The sequence below is a fragment of the Chelmon rostratus genome, chromosome 2, assembly GCF_017976325.1.
Source record: "Chelmon rostratus isolate fCheRos1 chromosome 2, fCheRos1.pri, whole genome shotgun sequence".
NCBI classification, from domain to species: Eukaryota; Metazoa; Chordata; class Actinopteri; order Chaetodontiformes; family Chaetodontidae; genus Chelmon; species Chelmon rostratus.
This window is the reverse complement of record NC_055659.1, coordinates 3,043,396-3,062,984: the sequence shown is the minus strand read 5'-3', so window position 1 is coordinate 3,062,984 and position 19,589 is coordinate 3,043,396. Positions and strand designations below refer to the sequence as shown.

The 19,589-nt window shown below is 41.7% G+C and overlaps 1 protein-coding gene across 1 annotated transcript in view; it reads right to left on the bottom strand.

Moving 5' to 3' along the window:
• chd6 (chromodomain helicase DNA binding protein 6) overlaps positions 1–1,652 on the bottom strand; it is an 88,134-nt gene extending 86,482 nt beyond the window's left edge. The window contains exon 1 of the mRNA XM_041948722.1: positions 1,540–1,652. The gene's annotated coding sequence lies outside the window, so the exon portion shown is untranslated. The remainder of the gene's footprint in view (positions 1–1,539) is intronic.
• Between the last annotated feature and the right edge of the window lie 17,937 nt (positions 1,653–19,589).

Genomic DNA, 19,589 nt, shown 5'->3' with positions numbered 1-19,589 from the left:
ATGGGGATACCCATTCAAATTCAAGGGATTTAATTCAACTTGTTTTTTCATATGTACAAATCGTGCAATTATTCTTCAAGTCAGACCACAATGATGGGGGTAAAGTTAGCTCTTGGTACACCCTTTGTCTGTTGCCCTGCGGTGTTACACCTGGCCAGGTGAAAGTGTGTGCATAGACGGACACGCTACCACTTCATGACTCAATGTACTTGAATGACTCATTGCCCGCACACACACACATACACCTGGCTGTTTTAGCTACAAATGTTCCAAGGGGCTAACAGGCTAACAGCTAGCTTACACCTCTTTGAGGTTTGTGGCTGTAACGAACGCTAGCAGACGCAGGGGCTAACGCACTGCTAGCTTGAATGTTACGAGCCACTGGATTGCCACAAGTTGGGAGAGCTAGCTAGGAGGGGGGAAAAAAAGAAGTTCCCGGCGAGCAAAACGGCGACTTGAGATGAAAAACACGAAACACACACACAACACACACCTACACAGACAAGGAGACAGTGTGTCCTACTTAATGTTAGCACCCGCTGCTACCGAGCTAGCTTTCCCCGCTAGCTCTGTAATGTCACTGCATCGCTGTTGTAAATACATTATAACAGCCCTCTCCTTACACGTGTGGACAGCCTCTAAAACTCCTTCTCGGGGACATCTCTCCGCAGAAAAACCCTCCCCGGCGGACTGCTCACCTGCTCCGGACACCGGACACACGCTCTCACCGGCGAGACATCCTCCCGGTTAGCCCGAAAAACACTGGCGCTTTTTATTTCCAAGGACACAAAATCGCCATGACAGTTTAGAAAAATGCATAAAAAATTAGCAGGCAGGGGAGGGAGGGGAGAGAGGAGAGAGAGAGAGAGATGGGGAGGTGAGGGGAGGGGAGGAGAGGAGGGAGGGGTGAGGGAAGAGGAGGGGGAAGGATGAAAAGAGGAGGAGGAGGAGTGGAACTCCGTGCAATATCTATTTAATCCACATAAAGCTACCAGCTCCGCGGAGTTTATTCAGTCTGGATGCCGGAGTCCTGCACTGTTTTGCCACCACAGTCCAGTCTAGACAGCACACACACACACACACACCTACTCCCGGCACACACGTCTCCACAAAGACAAGCCGCATCCAAAAGTTAAAGGGTGCTTTCTTACCTAAAATGGCCACTGCAGCAGCCAAAACACACACAGCTTTTTTGATTTGGTGGAAGTTTAGCAGCGGCGGCGGCGGTGTGGCTGCTGCAGCCAGCCTAACCTTACCATTTGGATCCAGTAGCAGCTCAGCATTTCAGATTTTTCCATTGGCTGCAGCCTAGCGCAGCTGGCCCCGTGCATATTTCCATTGGCCCTGCAGCTGTCAAGCAAGCACAGCGAGCGACTCTCTCCCGGGTTTGTCTGAGAGCTATCGCGGCAGCCCCAGGCAACACCATTGTGTATTGTGTGCGTTTTTTCTCCCTTCCTGGTGATTCGCATTGATGTGAGCCTCGCGCACACTGCCCGTTGTTTATTCTAGGTGGTGGTGTTGTTCTGTTGTTGTCCTTACCGCAGACTTGCAGGGAGATCCTTCTCGTACCGGGGGAAGCTTCCCACCGCACCGCCCGGCTGGCTCCTGCTGGCTCCTGCTGTCATTGAAGGAAGGAAAAAACAAGAGGGGAGCGTTCAGTTTTCAACCCCCCCGATGCAACAAAACGAAGGGGTTTACATTTCTCCTCTACTGGCCGCGTCCACCAATCATGTCGCTTTTTACTCCTCCATCATTACCGGGTTTGAAGGGCGGAAGAAAACATTCCACGTCTTTTGCAGATCAGGTTGCGTTTCCCGGATGTTCGGGTTGTTTCTGGACTTGAGGCGCGCGAGCTGCAGTGTTTACCTGCTGTGGAGTCTTTTGGGCGTTCAGGCTGATGGGGAGCTCTTCTTTTCTTTGTGAGGTGACATACAAACTTGCCTCCTGTCCAAACTTCACCTGAAGTCTCTGCTTGACCCGCCGGTCACTGCGTCCTGTAGTGTGAAAGAGTTCAATCCGTTAAAAGCACATTTTTATTTATGGTAGAAAATACACACAGGGTAAAAACAGTACGGCTAAATCAGAGAAATGCATCCAGTTTTATACCCATGAGACAAAATTCTAATGGCACAAAATACACTCTTGTGGAATTTTTTAACCTCTGATCATGCATTTTATTCTCACGTAGTAATTTCAATTGCCATCATTGTGTTTGTGGTAAAAAAAAAACCATGCAGGATTATTTCAGATTAATACTAAGAACATGTAAAAATCGAGCTTTAAAGTCATGAAATAGCGGTTTGATCCCAACTCAAGATCCACTTGCTTGATTTTTCTGGAGCTTTCACCACATCACACGGTCTTAATCAGTGGAAAGAGTTTGCTCAGTTGACATGAAGGCTCAGGGCTGTTATTTCATCCACAGTACTGTTCAGGAACTCTCATCCCAGCTGTTGTCTGACTCCAGTGGTTTAACTTCTTACTGCACTGATGTCCAGGTGTACTCTAAGGTGAGTCAGTACACCGTGACGTCATAGGGTGCGGACAGGTACAAGCCAGCACACCAAAACAAGCCTGAAACTTTCCAAAGCGGGCAATAAAACACTGCTGCTCATGTTTTTTAAAGAGAGCCTCTCCAGACATGTTTTAAGACATAAACAAATACTCTTTAAATAATAATTTGTGGCTTTTCTTTCTTTCTTTTTTTAAAGAGCCCATCTACTCCATCTCTCTAATTAGATAAGATAAACTTAATTGATCCCTCTCCGGGGAAATTAAGTTGTTACAGACAGCAAGATAAAAAGGTGATATAGAAAAAGAACAAAAAATAATTATATACAAATGAGTATAAATATACTAATTTAAAAATCCAGAGTATCAATGTGCAAATATTGTTCATTTGCTGTCTCCTACTTCACTGTCCACTCAGTGTCAGTGCACTGTAGGGGTCAGGTCACACTTGTAAATGTCATACTGGACCACGATTGGCCTACAAAGTGGTTGCAATGTCATAAAATCATGATTGTGCACGTGTTGAACTCGTGAGCTCAGAGAAACTTTGTGCCCCTCAGCAGATGGATGTGAAAACAGCTTTCTAGTGGCAAACTCTGTGTGTACGTCATTCTACGCACTGACGTGAAGATGAACGTATGTTTGACTGAGGAGGGACTTCTTTAAACGAAGGTCAAAGGTCAAAAACTGAATATTCAGCAGTTTTCAGAAATCCTGAAAGTGATTTGAATAAAATCATAAGAACTGCAGAGCTCTCATATATATCTCATAAGGGATCCCTCTATGGCACAAGTGAGCAAACTCCATCCACAGAGGAAGACCATGTGATATGGATGAAAACTCTGGAAAAAGTTAGAAAGTGGACTTGAGTTGTAATTGTTTTGGCAAAAAAAAAAAAAAGCATTAGCTGAATGCATCTCCAGGTGTGTTATCAACCTGTGAAGCTCTACAATGACACACCTACATGTGTTTAAATCCCGAAAGCCGCCTCATTCTTCTCCATAGTTTCACTAGTATTGCGTCACTTTGTCCTCAAGTCAGATAAACCAGCCCTCAGGCCTGTAATTCTGAAACTGCATGACCAATCAATTACTTATTTTTTTCAAGTTGAAACTCATCATTAACAAGTCCCGAGCTGCCTTGAACCCGATATTCAGAGTGAAATACAACCATCTCTAACATCTGGACAAACCAGTCTCAACGCCTCGGTTTCCACGGGTTTGCAGCGTGACAGACAGACTGAGATGATAATCCTGAGCATGCTGCGTGCGCTTCACTTCAGAGTTTCTAAGTGCACAGATTTGAATTTTTCAAGCAGTCGTCTCCTCCTACAACTACAGTCACTGAGATGCAAAGCACAGAGAGCTGTCCTGTTCTGCAGAGTTAGAATTAAAGACATGCTCGTGGTGTTAATCAGAGGGTACGTTTGTCGTAGCTATCTCATGAGAAAACTGTACCGGAGCGAAGTGCTGACCCCCCATCGTCAATGTGTTGTGGTGAGGTCAGCACTGTGGCAGGTCAGTCACTCCTTTTATGGAAGAAAAATCTCACAGCGGTGAACGTGCTCCATCGGAGACGACACAAGCTGAAACCGTCTCTGCATCCTTAATGTCTTCTTAATTAGACAGACACATCATCCACCAGGCAGTGCTTATTAACAAACACTCACATTGTCTTTAGTGGTGGATGCACAGGAATGAACACTGGGAGAACTAGTTGGTAAATGTGGCTGAAATACATCCCCCTGAGCGACGTAGCTGCCTGGCTTGCAGAGGATTGCTTCTTTTGTTGTTGTTTTGCCCTTCTCTTGCACATGTAACCTGTATTTTTTAATGCTTTTTTTATTTTTATCCGTTACTGTGTTGTGTTCTATTTATTTTTAGGCTGAAATCCAAATGAAACTAAATGGATTAACTAAATATATGAGATTTTTTTTTTTTTTTTGTTCCAGTCTGAGCCTGATAGAGATTTTTAATAACTGAAATGTGTTTGGTTTTTCTATCACATTTATAAACTCCTCACCTCACATCCTCTCCCAGCAGTCCTGGTCTTCTGGAATTACACAGATGAGTGTCTACTAATGTAGACATACACAGTGTATAATACATAAAGACCTGTTAACTGCACTGGTTTTGCTCTTTTAAATGGTGATTTAATGTAAGATTAATCAGCAGGATTTGTCTTGGCAGACATGTAACAGTAACAGCTTGAAATAGGTTCATGTGTTAGGAGATATTTATGTTTGCTAATAAGCTTATTTCACTGTTACGTGTGATGAGACATTGGTAAGAACAAGAGAGAACAGCATTAATCATAAACAGTAAACTTGGGTTAGTTTAAAGTGCATTTTATTCACTCCAAAGCTGAAATACGTGCAGTTTTTCAGAAGCAGTTACATGAGCCAGTGGTCATCAGGTTTATCGATGAGTGTACTCATTTACATGTAAGACATGTAGCTGATGCTCGTGTTCAGAGCTCAGCGTGCTTCTTCAGGACATGTTTGCAGGACAAACTGCAGAAATCCAACGTGTAACCTTTCAAACCGAGATTCTGCCTTCAACACACATCGTTTGAAAACGCACCTTGTGCTGTATTTGCTCGTGACGCTGTGTGGTGCCATTGTATTTACAGAACTGTAGTTCGTGTGTTTGCCCTCGGCTGCATCGGCAATGTTCTTTGAGGTTTATTAGACTAAAGGTCATGGTTTGTATCCTCCTGAGAAATGCTGATAATCCTTTTAGTAGCTATGAAAATCATCTAATAAAGCAAAAAAAATAAAAATAAAAAGAACGGCATGATTTAGATATTTTAGTTTAGAGATTCAGACGTCTGCAGCCTACAGAGACCATGAACTACAGCGTCCCTCAACAGCGTCCCAGGTTTTTAACCTCTCAGGTGGTTTGAAAGAGGAGTGAATGTTATGTCTCGACGGGTCTGTTGAGGTGTTGTTCACTGCTGTCTGGTCTGTGTCTTGCACTTCCTGTCTTATTGTGAAAACTAATTCTCCCCTCGTTTCAGGCCCTTGACTTCCTGGTGTTTCCCGCCTGTCTGATCGTCTGCCCCGCCCTGATTGTCTCCACCTGTTCCTTGTTACCTCGTGTATATATTGTCTGCGTCTCCCTTGTCTTGTGCTCCCCTGTGATACATGTCAGTCCAGCATTTGTTCCTTGAAAACCTAGCATTGAGAAGAGAGTCTTTTGTTTGTTTTTCTAGAGAATATCCTTAGCGCATTTTGTTGTACTTCTCTATTTTGAGCACCCTGAGTTTCCACTGTTTTGGGAGAATCCTTATTTTGTTAATAAATCGGCCTGGAGCCTTTTTGTTTTCAGTCGAGTCTCTGAGTCGTGCATTTGAGTCCTGAACCTTGTGCCTGTGCCTGCGTTATCGTGAAGGAAACTATTTATGTAAAAATCGAAGAGGAGGAGGTCAACACACCACTTATCTCCCACCTACAATGCTGTTCATCTCCTCCCAGGAGATTTAATAACTATTCACATTTGTCCTCATGTAACAACTCCAACGATTGTCATTTACACTTGGCCTGAGGACGATGACTCCAACACCTGCTGTTACAACAGCCGGGGCACAAACGACCCACGTGGCATCTATGACCCCGATAATGACCCCACAGAGGTTAAAAACCTGGGACTCCCCACCAGTCGGTTAAACTGAAGATGCCCCTTTGACGAGAGGTGGAACACTGTCAAGTTCCTACATGGAAGTCCAGCTGCCATTGATTCGACCCTCCATGGAGAACCAGATGACTGAGGATATTCAGACATTTAGCACGTAGCTTTTAGCGTAAATAGCATGCCCACATTTAGCATGTTAGGTAATATGCTAGTGTTACTATATGCTAACACTGATGCCTTGTCAGGAAGGACCAAAGTTGTCTCCATCTTCTGAGAAGACTGAGGTCCTTTGGAGTATGTAGGACATTACTGAGGACTTTCTATGACTCTGTGGTTGCATCTGCAGTCTTTTACGCAGTGGTCTGCTGGGGCTGTGGAAGCTCTGAGAGGGACAGAAAGAGACTTAATAAATGGGTCAGTAGAGCTGGCTCTGTCCTGGACTGCCCTCTGGACCCCACTAAGGACGTAGGTGAGAGGAGGATGTTAGCCAAGGGGGTTGTCAATCCATCATTGACAACCCCTCCCACTCTCTGCATGACACTGCTGCTGGGGGCCCTCAGCAGCTCCTTCAATAACAGACTGCTGCATCCACCCTGCAAGAAGGAACGCTAACAAAGTTTGGTTGATGTTGTATAGATGATGTTGAGCCACAATAAAGCAAGCAATCAAGCAAAGTCAGATTTAAGTTATTTCAACAAGCTGATTGGTTGCCGGGTGCCGTATAAAAGGTGACAGATACCAAATGTGTCATAAGCTTGTAAGTTATATGCGTATGTAATAATAATAATAATAATAATTTCAGAGTATATAGGTTAAATCTGAGTGGTGCACAGTTATTATTTTTTCACGGCTCAACAAAGCCTTTGTATATTTCCAAATGGCATGTTTTTTTCCCCCCTCTTTTTAATACTTTTCCATAATCTTACATCTATTTATGCATTTTGTTAACTCTGTTTTTTAATAAGCACTGGATATGTGAACACTATTATTCTAATTGTTGCTATTGCGATAACATAATAAAGCTCAGATTTTCAAAGACTTGCATTTGTCTTTTGATTCGCACAGACCACTTGTGCTAAGATCTGTGTTTATATGCTTTTGCAGATCTGAGAGGCCTCATTAGGAAAAATGTTTTGCTGGATTTCATTATACAGTCATTTCAAAGAATTACATAATCAGACAATCTCTATTCCCCGGGTGAGGATGGAATTTAGTTTTAGTTTTTGATGAAACAAAGACTCAAACACCACTGATTCTAACGCCAACATACCTTCTTTTCTAATCTGCATATTTACCCTGCAATTGCATAATTTCTATGCATGAAATTACAGAGTTTATGATTATTCCAAATCACACGGAACGTCCAGTGTTGCTGGATGATCAGGTGAGGCTCACATGCTCATGACAACACCTGCATGAAAAAGTTCAGGTTTGAGCATACCTCCATACATACTGAGACATTACCATAAAAAACAGAGCCGTGGTATCGTATAACTGTAGTGAACATAACACCATGCTGTGGTTCAGGAGAAGTGCCGTGTTTTACATTTCCCTCAAATGCAGCATCACTTTGTTTACAATTAACCAGTTTTCATGAGCAGAAAGAAGAGCTCCACCTCATCGACCATCCATCGTCCATACTTGTTGATTGACAGGGCTCTCTGAGGGCAGAAGTACCGCAGTTACCAAGCACAACAGATAGAGACCAAATTAATCACCACAAATTTATATTAACAATCTGCATGTGCTCTTGAACAAAAAGCTTGTAGAGGTTGTTTCAGATCTCCCTGCAGGGGATTGCTCTGTGGTGTAAATGTGTCTTACTGTTGTAAGTGTATCACAAAGTGGTGCTGAAACAGTACATGTGTTCAACATGAAATGCCTAATTGAATCTGTGGCCGAGTAACTGAAGTCAAACTTAAATTTCATGAAAAAAAGTGATTTGCATCAGCTTTTTGCTCCACTCTCAGAATTGAAAAGGCCTGAATCAAACAAGAGGATTACAATATTTTGTAAAAAAAAAAAAGAAAGAAAAAAGTAACTTTGATCCACTGTATTTTGATTAACCTTTTTTTAAGTGAACATTAAATTTGAATCCAAATCACATCTCAATAATAATGTGTACCTGTTCAAAGATTTTACTCTCAGTTTGGCATCAGATAATTAACCCGTCCTGCTGAATCTGTCTTTTTCTTCATGGTAAATGAAGTTAAAAATCTCAGTATTTTCATATTCAGGTATGCTCATAAACTCCAGCGCTGTTTTATAATGTAAAGTCATGTAATTAAAGGTCAGCTACTCGTGGAGAACATGGGAACAGAGAACACGTTTACAATTATTTGTATTTATCTCAAGATCCCGAGTTAATTTTCTCAAGATGTTGATGACAGAATAACTTATTATCAGGTAGCTAATTGAACAACAAGTTGTTTTCTTGAGATGACGATGACGATTATCTGGTCTTCTTTAAACTGTGCATTTTAAAAGGCCATGTTTAATTCTTCTTGAATTGATAAAATTTTCACCCTGTAGACAGCTAAATGCTAATTAGCTTAGCATGGTTGACTTGCCTGTTTCCTTTCGTATTTCATTAGTGTCTTCTCTGATTTTTCTAACTGACCGTCAGCCTCATCAGTTTGCTTTTTTTTTTTTTAAATTTGCTTCCACCCACTGAAGTTTTACTTACCCAGTCAGACTCAGTGAAACCAGAATTAATATCCATCTCACGCGACTGTGAAGCCTTCAGTAGATTTGGTTGGACTTATGATCATTCTTCAGTTTAACTAAAGTCATATCAGCATAATTCAGCACTTCCTCTGCTCACCATCTTGACTTTACTTCTCTTTACTGATGCCGTGTACAGTCAGGTGTAAAACACTGCAGCACTGAGTTGTGGTGAATCTGTCTTTAGCGTATTTAGTCGAGTGCTGAATCCTAAAACTCGTGGCACGCTTAAAGCGACATGCTGACCAACATCATTAGAATACTTTGTTGTCCTGATCTTAATATTAGATTTGTAGTGTATTACGCTATTGACACATTTTTCTGTTGCATACGTGCAACAACCAACCATTGAAACAACTGATGATTGAAATTAGTACAAGGTGGAATAACTGAGGGGCAACATGCTGTAGCTGATGTTTATTATGTTTCCCAGTATAAATAAACCATACCACACCGACATAAACATCACATCTGTGACCAGAGTGCAGCAAGCTTTAGCAGACATTATGTTAAAAACTGCACCACGTGCAACAAATCTCCTCCATCAGATGATGGACAGTCGCTGTCAACAACTTCCTCTTACACTCACATAAACACAAAACACACAACAAAGGACATGACTGAACTCCAACCCGCATATAGAAAGGATTTGATCGCTTCCATTCGGGAAATGATTTTGTTGACTGATTCGATGACAGCTGGAAAAATTGAGTCACTGTGTCCTGTGCATCTTGCAGAAACATTTATGGATTGAGGAAAAAACTGAAAGTGTGGCTGAAAGCTTCTAACCACAGCTGATCATACACACAACTCTTACATGTCAAGGTGAAATGCACAGTAACCACACTGTATGTGAAACTAGCAGCTACTGCTGCAAAACAGACTTTTATAGAGTAGAAATTTCAGTTTATCCAAGTTAAGAGGTCCTTATATATTTGAAAATTAAGGATGAGTTTTGCTTTGCAAGGTTATTCCATTTTAAATCATGGTGCTAAATGCTGTGAGGTGCAGTCACAGTGCAGCGAGCTTTCAGGCAGACAAGCATCCATGCATACATAATTAGCGTGCCAGCCATTGTAGATGTTTACCTGACTCTGTCTATCCTGCATTTTCTAAATGATGTCTCTTCTGGGGGTGGAGAGACGAGCGCAGCGCTGCATCATGCATGTAAAAACTAGGATTTCTGTTATAGCTGAATGTGGATGTGAATATCAACTACTGTGTTGTTGTCTTGATGCCTTTCCTGCTGGATTTGGTGACTGTAAAAAGGCATCAAGGCAACTATCCTTCACTCATCCTGAAACAACCACTGCAGCCCATCATTTATTAAAGGTTTCAGATCGAGCTGAAGAGACTAATGTAATTCAAAATCTCATCTATTCAAATGCTAGTTGCCAGACACTCACAAACTTAACCAGTATTATAAAGTGATTTATTGTATGCATATGCATAATAGAGTTATTGCCCTTCACTTATCCTTATGATAACTTGTTCCAGGGTTTGTTTTTGCCTTTAAAATGATCCTTAGAGGGGGATCCTCCACACACTGCAGGATTTCCTGGACTGAGGAAACCTGACTGACCTGTGAGTAGATAAGACTGAATCTTTATCAATCTGTTTCCATCACACAGTCATCTGCATAGATTATCTTCCCAGAAATTGAGACACTTTTTTGCGTTTTGTAAGACAAAAACGAAGCCCAAAATCATCCTTATGATCCTGCAGTGTGTGCTGTAAGCTAACCCGGTCTCTTAGAAATTATTTTACTTCAGTTAAAATTAGTTTTAGAAGGTTTTTACAGACAAAAAGAGAATTAAGAAGGAAAACAAAACAAAGTATTTTTAATTTCTCTGTTGTTTCATTGTGGAAATGGTATCCTACACCTTATAGAATCTTACTTTTATACATTACTTATCCCAAAATTCCCAAAAATAATTAAAATTAATTGTGGAAGAGACAAACATTAAAGTTCATTAATCATTATAAATGATTTAATCTGCAGAGTTTGGAATTTTGTAAATCAAGGACCCAAAGTCTAAGCTAGTATTTACAGTGAGGTGAGGAATTCATGAGATAAGAGCAGTTGTTTGGTCAGAATAAGAAGAGCAGATCTCTTTGTCTGGAGCGAAGCTTTGAAGTGTGTTTCTAATCAGCAGAGCCGAGCGCAGAGCCGAGCGCAGAGCCCACTGAGCGGGACCACGTTTGGCCGAGGAAGAGTTAAATTATTCTGCATCTGTTCCATGCATCCCTGCAATCCCCACAGATCCTGCCTGCTTTCCCTCCCTCCCTCTGCTCTTCATCCCTCCTCCCCTCCTCCTCTTCCTCTTCTACCTCCTTCCTTCCTCCCCTCGCTTGGCCTCGAGCCCAGGGAGAGTTGGAAGGAGGAGCGGATTTTTTTGGTGTTTTCTTCCCCCGCAAAAAAACGTTCAGATCTTGTGTTTCTCGAGTTTTTGTTACCCAGATGTAAAGTGTTGATTTCCGTCTTCTCCCGTGGCCAACTCACCGCGACCTCCACCTCAACACTGGAGGAAACAAACTGCAGTATGAGGCATTTCTGCATCTTTGTGTGTGGCGTAAGGCTGGTGAACTCATTGGCCGCCCTTCCCACATGGCTGCTGAGTATCACATGCATACACCACACACATCATTTACTAATATTCTGCCCTATGGTGGTGAACCTCCGCCCACAACTGCATTCTCTGTTTCTCCTCACCTTTGAAACCATCAGCGTCTTACATTTCTCTGTCCTGCTCTGCTACAAGTAAACAACTTCAGTATCGAGCACAAAAGTAACCGAAAGACCCAGAGAGAGTTGCAGATGGTTATGCAGCAGTTCATGAAGTGGACAATATACAAAAGGAGTAATGAAAGACTTTAAAAGTAAATCAAAGACTCAAATTCCACAAACAGATCCGATTTAAATCTTACATATTTTATAAACATAGAAACCAAGGATTGATAGATTATATTTAAATAAACAATTGCAAATCAATGTAACAATTCAGTTTTTAAAAAGTGTTAGTGTTGTTAGAGACACACTGCTAAACGAAAACATTAAGCTAAAAAAAATATCAACTAAAATATAAGAAGATCTGGCTGCGGGGGCTGCAGAGCCCCCTAGTGGCGGCGGCTTACAATCTTCCACGCATCAAAAATAATTTTAACCTCATACAAATCCAGCAAAAGTTAGCCTTAAACTCCAATCTATGGCACACCCAAACTAAATTAATAGCTTCTCATTAACCACTTATGGTACATGTGTGGTTCAAACTGTGTGTAATAGCCATAATGGGCGTGTTCAGATTTTCATTGGCTACTCAAAGTATCAGTCATCTGCAAAGTTGTTGCGATTGGCTCGATCACAGAAGGAGAGGGAGAGAGAGAGAGAGAAGGAGGCCCCTCTGTTTAATTCAGACTGTTATTGGCTCTTCTGGTTGCTAAGCTGCATGTGGAAGATCGTGATTGGTCAAGTGAAGTGCCATTCCACCTGAGACTTAATTGGAGCGAGGGTGGCGGCCATTTCCGGAAGTTGTAACCGGAAAACGCAGACTAGTGGAGGAGGAGCATGTTGCCTGCCAAATTACAAAGAAGAAAACATGTTTCTGTGGATTATTATCATGTTTTGGACTAAATATCTTAACTGCATCGGATCTTCCAGAACTTTCTGGCTGCTACCAGGCCGTTTTTGTGGGAGTGTTATCGATCTGTGGATCACTGAGAGACGTAATTGGTGAGTTGCCTCAATGTTAAGTCAGTTTTTAAAATGGTTGTTTGCTGTTGGCATTTATTGTACCCCTGTTGTGAATGCATCTTGAAATGAATTGCAACTATGGATTGGCGAGAATCTTCGCTTTCTAACTGTGTTTAATATGAATAGAAACTTGAACGTAGCGTTCGTGTTCATAGACAGGAAGAACATTGAACAGGTAAGGTCCGCAGATGGGCCCTGTGGAGCGTAGCTGCTAGCTAAGTTAGTGTTTGCATGTGTTGTTGCTATTGTTGCTGTAACATTGCCACAGATCCCCTATTGTCCTCTATAAACACATGTCCTCACATTTGTATGTTCATTTTGCAGCTCCCCTTTACTTTAATGTACTTAAATCAACCAACTTCGGTGTTCTGTTGCATGCGAATATTATACTGGATTATCATGTTCATCATGTATGTTCATTAAAATGATTTACGTATAGTATGTTGTAAATTATCCTATTAAATGTGTCAGTAAGCGGCAATAGTTTCACAAAACAAATCTAAAATATTCCTATATTTCCTATAACTTGAACGTGTGTGATTTGGGCTGAAAGTCTTACCCGATGCAGCTCTCTTGTATGCTAACATGAATAAGTGAAGTGTGAGATGATTAAGTCGAGTTTTGACTTCATGTGTCACAGCAGATGAGTAATATTTCATCTCAGCAGGCCTCTGTAGACAATTGTTCCTTAACATCTGTGTCAGTTAACATGAATTATCACAAATAATTATCAGTTCTCACATCTTAAGTTTATGTTGTGGGAACCGTGCAGAGAATTACTGAAATAATCAACTAATCTCAGCTTTATTAATGTCTCATGTGTAGCTCATCCTGGTAGTGCTTATCCAGGTCTTTATTTGTATACTGTAGGTAGAGCATGCTGCTAACATGCTAATGCTGCAAGGACGAGGTATCACATGCTCCAAATGTACACTCATGGCACAGTACATGTATTTTTAGTTAGCTGCTTGAGCTCCAAGCATCCCTCAAATGTCCGATGTTATTTTAAGTCTCAGCCCAGATTTGAACCGCAGACCGCATGAGCACATATGCACAGTTACTCTAATGCAATTTGCTGATTACATTTACATCATTTCTGTAATGAACAAGTTTAAGACCTGATCTCCCTGTAGGAGGGATTTAGGTGTGTTCTGCTTACTGATTATCAAGATTACAACAATGCACGTCACTGCATGGCATGTGCTTTGGTCCAGCTGACCACCAAGACCCCCTGAGGCTGAATATTTTGCACAGCTCAGTTCTAATTTTACCGTGAGGTTTGTGGATGTGGTTTTGTGCGTGTTCCTTATGTGGCAGGTAGGCATATTACAATAATGTAAACTAGACCAGTGAACCTGCGTATTTTTCATGTACAGAAAACATGAGGTGAGCATATAGAGCACAAAACGGGGTTTCCCCAAAGACATGAAGGTTACAGATGACTGCGCCAAGACGTTGTCGCTCATGTGAGAAGCCACACAGGCAGACACAGCTTGGCTGCTGCAGTTCCCCTTTGGCAGCCATATTGGCTCCACAGTCTGGTCCATGGCTGTTGCCATAGTAACTGATGCTGATCTGCTGAGTGTTGGGCATCTCGCCCTGGCACTGCTGTGGAGGACACTGTAACATATTTGCAACAGCAGCAGCAGCAGAATGAGATTAAGGAACAACTGCTTTCTTTGTTCTGTGAAAACCTGAACACTGACCTGCCGACAGCTGAGATCAGGAACTGATTTCATCTCTTTAACAGTTCTCAGTTCAAACCGTGAAATGTGTTTTTATTCTCATCCAGAGTGTGATGTTGCCTGCTGAAAAGTTTCACTGTCATTTGCCAAGGGTTGGCTGTGGTTTGATGGAGCTTGAGAGCTTTAGTTTGAGCTTTTAAAGAACCAAAATGACTTTAATTGCCTGGCCTGGCAATTATTAAAAAAAAACCCCAAAGCATATATCTGTAGAAATAAAATTACATTTTATGTTTGCTCTGCACACCCTGCAAATGATTATTTCTGTCCGGTCCGGTCTGTCACAGTAACATTATAAATCTGGCTTTTGTCCATCAGGTGTGGTGGAATCTGTTGTGACCTCTTTGGTTGTTGCTATGTTTTATTTGGCTGTTTAAAGGTTATTAGAATAGCAATGACAGTCTAAAGTGTTAAACCTGAAGCCTTTGATATGGAAAAGTTTGGGTGTAACTGAGGTGAATGTTCTTCTCTTAGTAGCACCATATTAACAGCAGAGGGCATCCTGCTACAATAGTAGAGGACCCCTCTCTGTTTAGTTCATCTCAGTTCAGCACAGTTCAGGAGTCTAAATACACAAGAAAAAAGAGCAGAAGAAATAAAAGAAGAAGAAACAAAACGTGATCACTGACACGTTCCGATTTTTCCTCCTCGTTGCTTTAAAGCAGGCTGAGAGTGAAGCATGAAGAGTCGATTCAGGATTCACTAGTTGTGTGTTTCAGAACCAGAATGTCCTTAATGTTCAGGCTCCTGTTAATTTATATTGTTCTATTCATTCTGCTGTGTATAGCTTCCTATAAAAGAACAAATATATCTTTGTTTGTTATGACCTTGTGAGCGGGTTGTTTAGATTATTTACTCTTTCTGATGTGGCTTTTTGGGTCTTTTTGGGTCGGAGCTTCAGTCAAAATATCATGTTAAGTTTGGGCTTCACTGTAGTTACATGTGAGAAATTATGATATATTACTTCTAGGGTTGATTTGCTCTTTATGATTAAGCATTGTTGGTGTTTTCCCCAACCCCAACCTGAACCTTACTAATCTTCAACTCAACTTAAAACACGAGAAGACTGGACAAAAGCCCTCACTTTTCATAATCAGCCCCGAAGATACTCAAATTGGTCCTCACAATGATAGAAGTAAGAGCATGCACGCACACACACACACACACACACACACACACACACACAGTGCACAGTCAGCTGTTTCGGTGAGTGTGTGATGAGGGAGTGGAGCAGCAGAGGCCTCCAGATACTCGGGATGCACTCGTCTCTTTCCTCCTTATCTCTGCCTGCCATATGTGTGTGTGTGTGTGTGTGCGCGCGCGCGCTCGCATGTGTGTGTACGCATGTGTGCGTGCGTACTTATGAGATGAATGTGCCAGCTGAAGTAAATATCAGAGTATATTTCTGTGTTAGCAGCCAACTGATGGTGTGTGTGTGTGTGGGTGTGTGCAGTATGTGCATCTATATATGTGTGTATGTGCATTGTGTAAGTGTGTGTCTTTCGCAATCTCTACAGAAATATTTGTGTATTTTAGAGCCTGCGTGGGTGTGTCTGTAGGTGTGTGTTTCTATCTATCTGGCAGCTGACTGACAAAATGGATCCGTTCCATCAGAATCATGTCAGAAACATTAATGTCAGTTTGTTGATGCCACAGCTTTGCATGTTGTAGCCGATTAACCACAAATCATGTTTATTTATATGATTAACTGACCTCTTCATTCTGATTCTCTACCTTTAGATTTCCTTCCAGGCAAACATCAGTTTACTGTGATATCAGAATCAGTTTGCAAACACTTGAAACTCTCTTGACGTGTTTATTTGTCTTGTTTTTGTCAAAGCTGACAGCACAGATCACTTTCAAACCAAGGACGCCTTGATGTCCAAGAACTTTTTATTCAAAAAGCGATGACATTGAGCGATAAACATTTAGCCTTAGAAAACAAATATATTTACTGTGAAAGGGATAACGTGAATTAGGTTATTTAACAAGTTTCCAACAGCAAACCTAAATTTCAGATGACTTTGTTTCAGCGATGTTTTCAGATCTCAGCAGTTACTGTTGGTGAGTGCAATGATATCATAACTGTGAGAAAGTCATAAAACACTTACATTTTTCCTTTAAAACACTGTCTGTTTGTGATGGATCTAAATCAGGTCTAAAGTCTGTTCGATCAGTTTATGCAGAGAGCTGCTGTTGGTCTTTTAGGCTTCTGATGTGAAAACAACACAGGATAAAACACAAAAAAATGCGAAGAATGTGATTAATAATAGAAAAATCAAAACCACAAACAGAAGTTAGAGCAAAGGTGCTATAAAACAAATGAGTCCAGTAACAAGGAAGCTGGATCAACAAAATCAGATTATAGCCTAGCTGTCAGTTGGTTGCATTGTCCCTCAATTACAAAAATAATAATAATAATAATAATAATAAATTTAATTTCTAGTGCACTTTTCATCAGCAGGATCTCAAAGTGCTACAAAGTTAAGAAGTTAAACAAAAAAAAAGTTAAAGCAATGCTCAATGAAAACAATAAACAGCTTAAAATCAGTTCATAATCAACATTCATAGGCCTTTCTGAATAAAAAAGTTTTCAGGCCTGATTTAAAAGAGTCTAGGCTCTGAATATCCCTCAGCTGGGTTGGGAGGCTGTTCCAGAGGCGTGGTGCGGCTGAGCAAAAAGCTCGGTCTCCCATGGTGGAGAGCCTGGTGCTGGGGACTTGGAGGAGCAGGGTGTTAGTGGATCTGAGAGTGCGGGTGGTGGACTGTAGGGTTATGAGTTCTTGTATGTATGTGGATGCAAGTCCATGGATGCATTTATAGGTGAGCAGCAAGATTTTATAATTGATCCGGGATGAAACGGGGAGCCAGTGCAGTGATTTAAGGATGGGGGTGATGTGCTTGTAAAAGCCTTTAATGAAAAGAGTACCATTGATTAATGCTCTAACTACTCATTTGGAGAGTAAACAAGATAAAAGATGCTGTCGCTGCCTGATCTGAGTAGCTCATGTGTGAGTGGTTGGGGATTGGTCGGTTGGGTCAGGCATCAGGCATCATCTGACCTGCACACATGTGCTACTCAGAACGGGTAGTGATACGTGTCACAGATCTGACAAAATGGCGGATTTAACAATGTCAGCTAAGCTGCCGTGGACCTGTGCCAGCAGGGGTTGCTATAGCAACATGAACATCCACCTGAAACCAAGCGCTGATGGCAGAATACTTGGTGCAGCTGCTGGAAACAGACTCCAGCTTTGGTTGGCAGCGACATGCAAAGCAATCGATCAATTAATGAAAAGAAGCACATCAGATGAACTCTAATACTTCCACAAACCTATAATCTTTCATTTTAATAGCAGAAAATATTAAATATGAAGTGAAGCAGACAGCACACACTTAGCTTTGTGTACATTAATCTGAGACTTCATCGTTTGGGCTTCAATTCAATGTGAATATTGCGTATATATTTAAACAACAGTGTGCTTCCAGCCTTGCGGTAACAGTTTGAGGAAGACCCTCTCATGATAACCTCCTCGTGCAAATAGAAATTCAGTAGTTTTCCCCAGAAGAACTTGACCGACCTGCAGCTCTTGCAAAATGCCTGCAGCCAAAATCTTGTGGAAAGCCTGAAATCAGAGGAGCGGAAGCCGTTACAGCAGCAGATTAATGTCCATGGCTTTGGAAAGAGTTCAACAATCACATGTAGATGTAATGTTCAGCCCACATACTTTGTTTGGGAGTTCACATACTTTTGTTCATGTATTGTGTATATTTATACTGAAATGAAGACATGACTTTGTGACAAATAGGAGGAAATTCCTGGATCCACACCACAAGCTAAACACATGATCCTTCGTCCCAAAAGTTTTTGAGATATCCTGCTAATTACCAAACAACCATCAAGCAACAACTGAATTAATCATCCTAAAAACAAAACCTCAACTCATTAAAGGGCGACTAGAATAAGCTGTCCCACATGAACCTTCAAACTGGTGTCAATGTCCCCACATCACAGTGTCTCCGGCCGGCCGATCAGGAGAATTTCACAAACACGACGACTTTGAGATTAATTACAAGTTCAAGGGCTTGAGCCTGTGTAAACAGTCTTAGGAGGTTTTTCACACGGCATCATGGGAAGCTGCTTTTAACAACCCTGCATACTTTACTTTGCGCTCACAAGCATTTCTGTCTGACGGCTCCGTGGGTCTCTGATGTGGCCACGATAATGACAAAAAAAGCGCTCACAGAACAAAAACATTAACGAAAACAGAACGTGACAGTGAAGAGAAGCGAGAACAGCAGCATATAGACTGTACCATGAAGCCAGGCCAAGCACGTTTACTGTGCTTTGTTGTATTCCAGTGTCATCTTTAAATTTCAGCTACTCTCAACAAATTTGACATCTTCTTAGCGGGAAGTGACGGCTCAACTCAAGAACAGTTTTGATCTCAGTATTGACATGTCGGGGAAAATAAAAGGCAGCTAGAAGATGCTCTGCAGGTTTGTTCCCACGTGTAAAATGTGAAAAGACGACCAAACAAAGCTTAGCAGCAAAGACGGAGACAGATTCTCATTCTAATACTACAGGCTAGTCTAGCAGCTGTGTGTTCCACCAAACTATACTGACTACTTTTTCTATTCAGTTGAATTAGATGTTTGCACCCTCTCTTGTGCAGGACTGAGAAACTTCTGCGAACACGTCGATGTGATGAGCCTACTTTCAGTACTGTGCTGTGTTTATTTTCACGAACGCATGGCCATCAGTCAGGACATAAAGCTGCAGTGTTTAGTGATGTATGTGGTCTGTGCTGGAGCCAAGTTCTTTAGTTTGAAGCCAATCTGCCAAATATGATACTCACCAAGCGGAGCGGGGGGGTAGAAAAGGAGAGGAGGAGAAGGAGGAGGAGGAGGAGGAGGAGGAAGGCTTCTGAAACATTTACATTCACTCTGAAATGCACAAGAGAAGAAAAAGTAGCAGCATAAAGATGAAAGAGGAGTTTATGAAGACTGGAGGACAGTTGTTGGGAAACAGTGGAAGAGAAACAGAGTATCCCAGAGGGAGCGCTGGGAGAAAGAAAGAGAAAGAGAGGGATTTGAGCTGAGAAAAGAGGAGAAGGGGGGAGATTTGGCAGGGGAAGAGAGCAGAAGAGTCACATGGAAAGAAGGAAAATGACAGATGAGAGATGACAGAGAGAAGAAAAAAGAAAGTGAAGAGAGGAGGAGCAACGG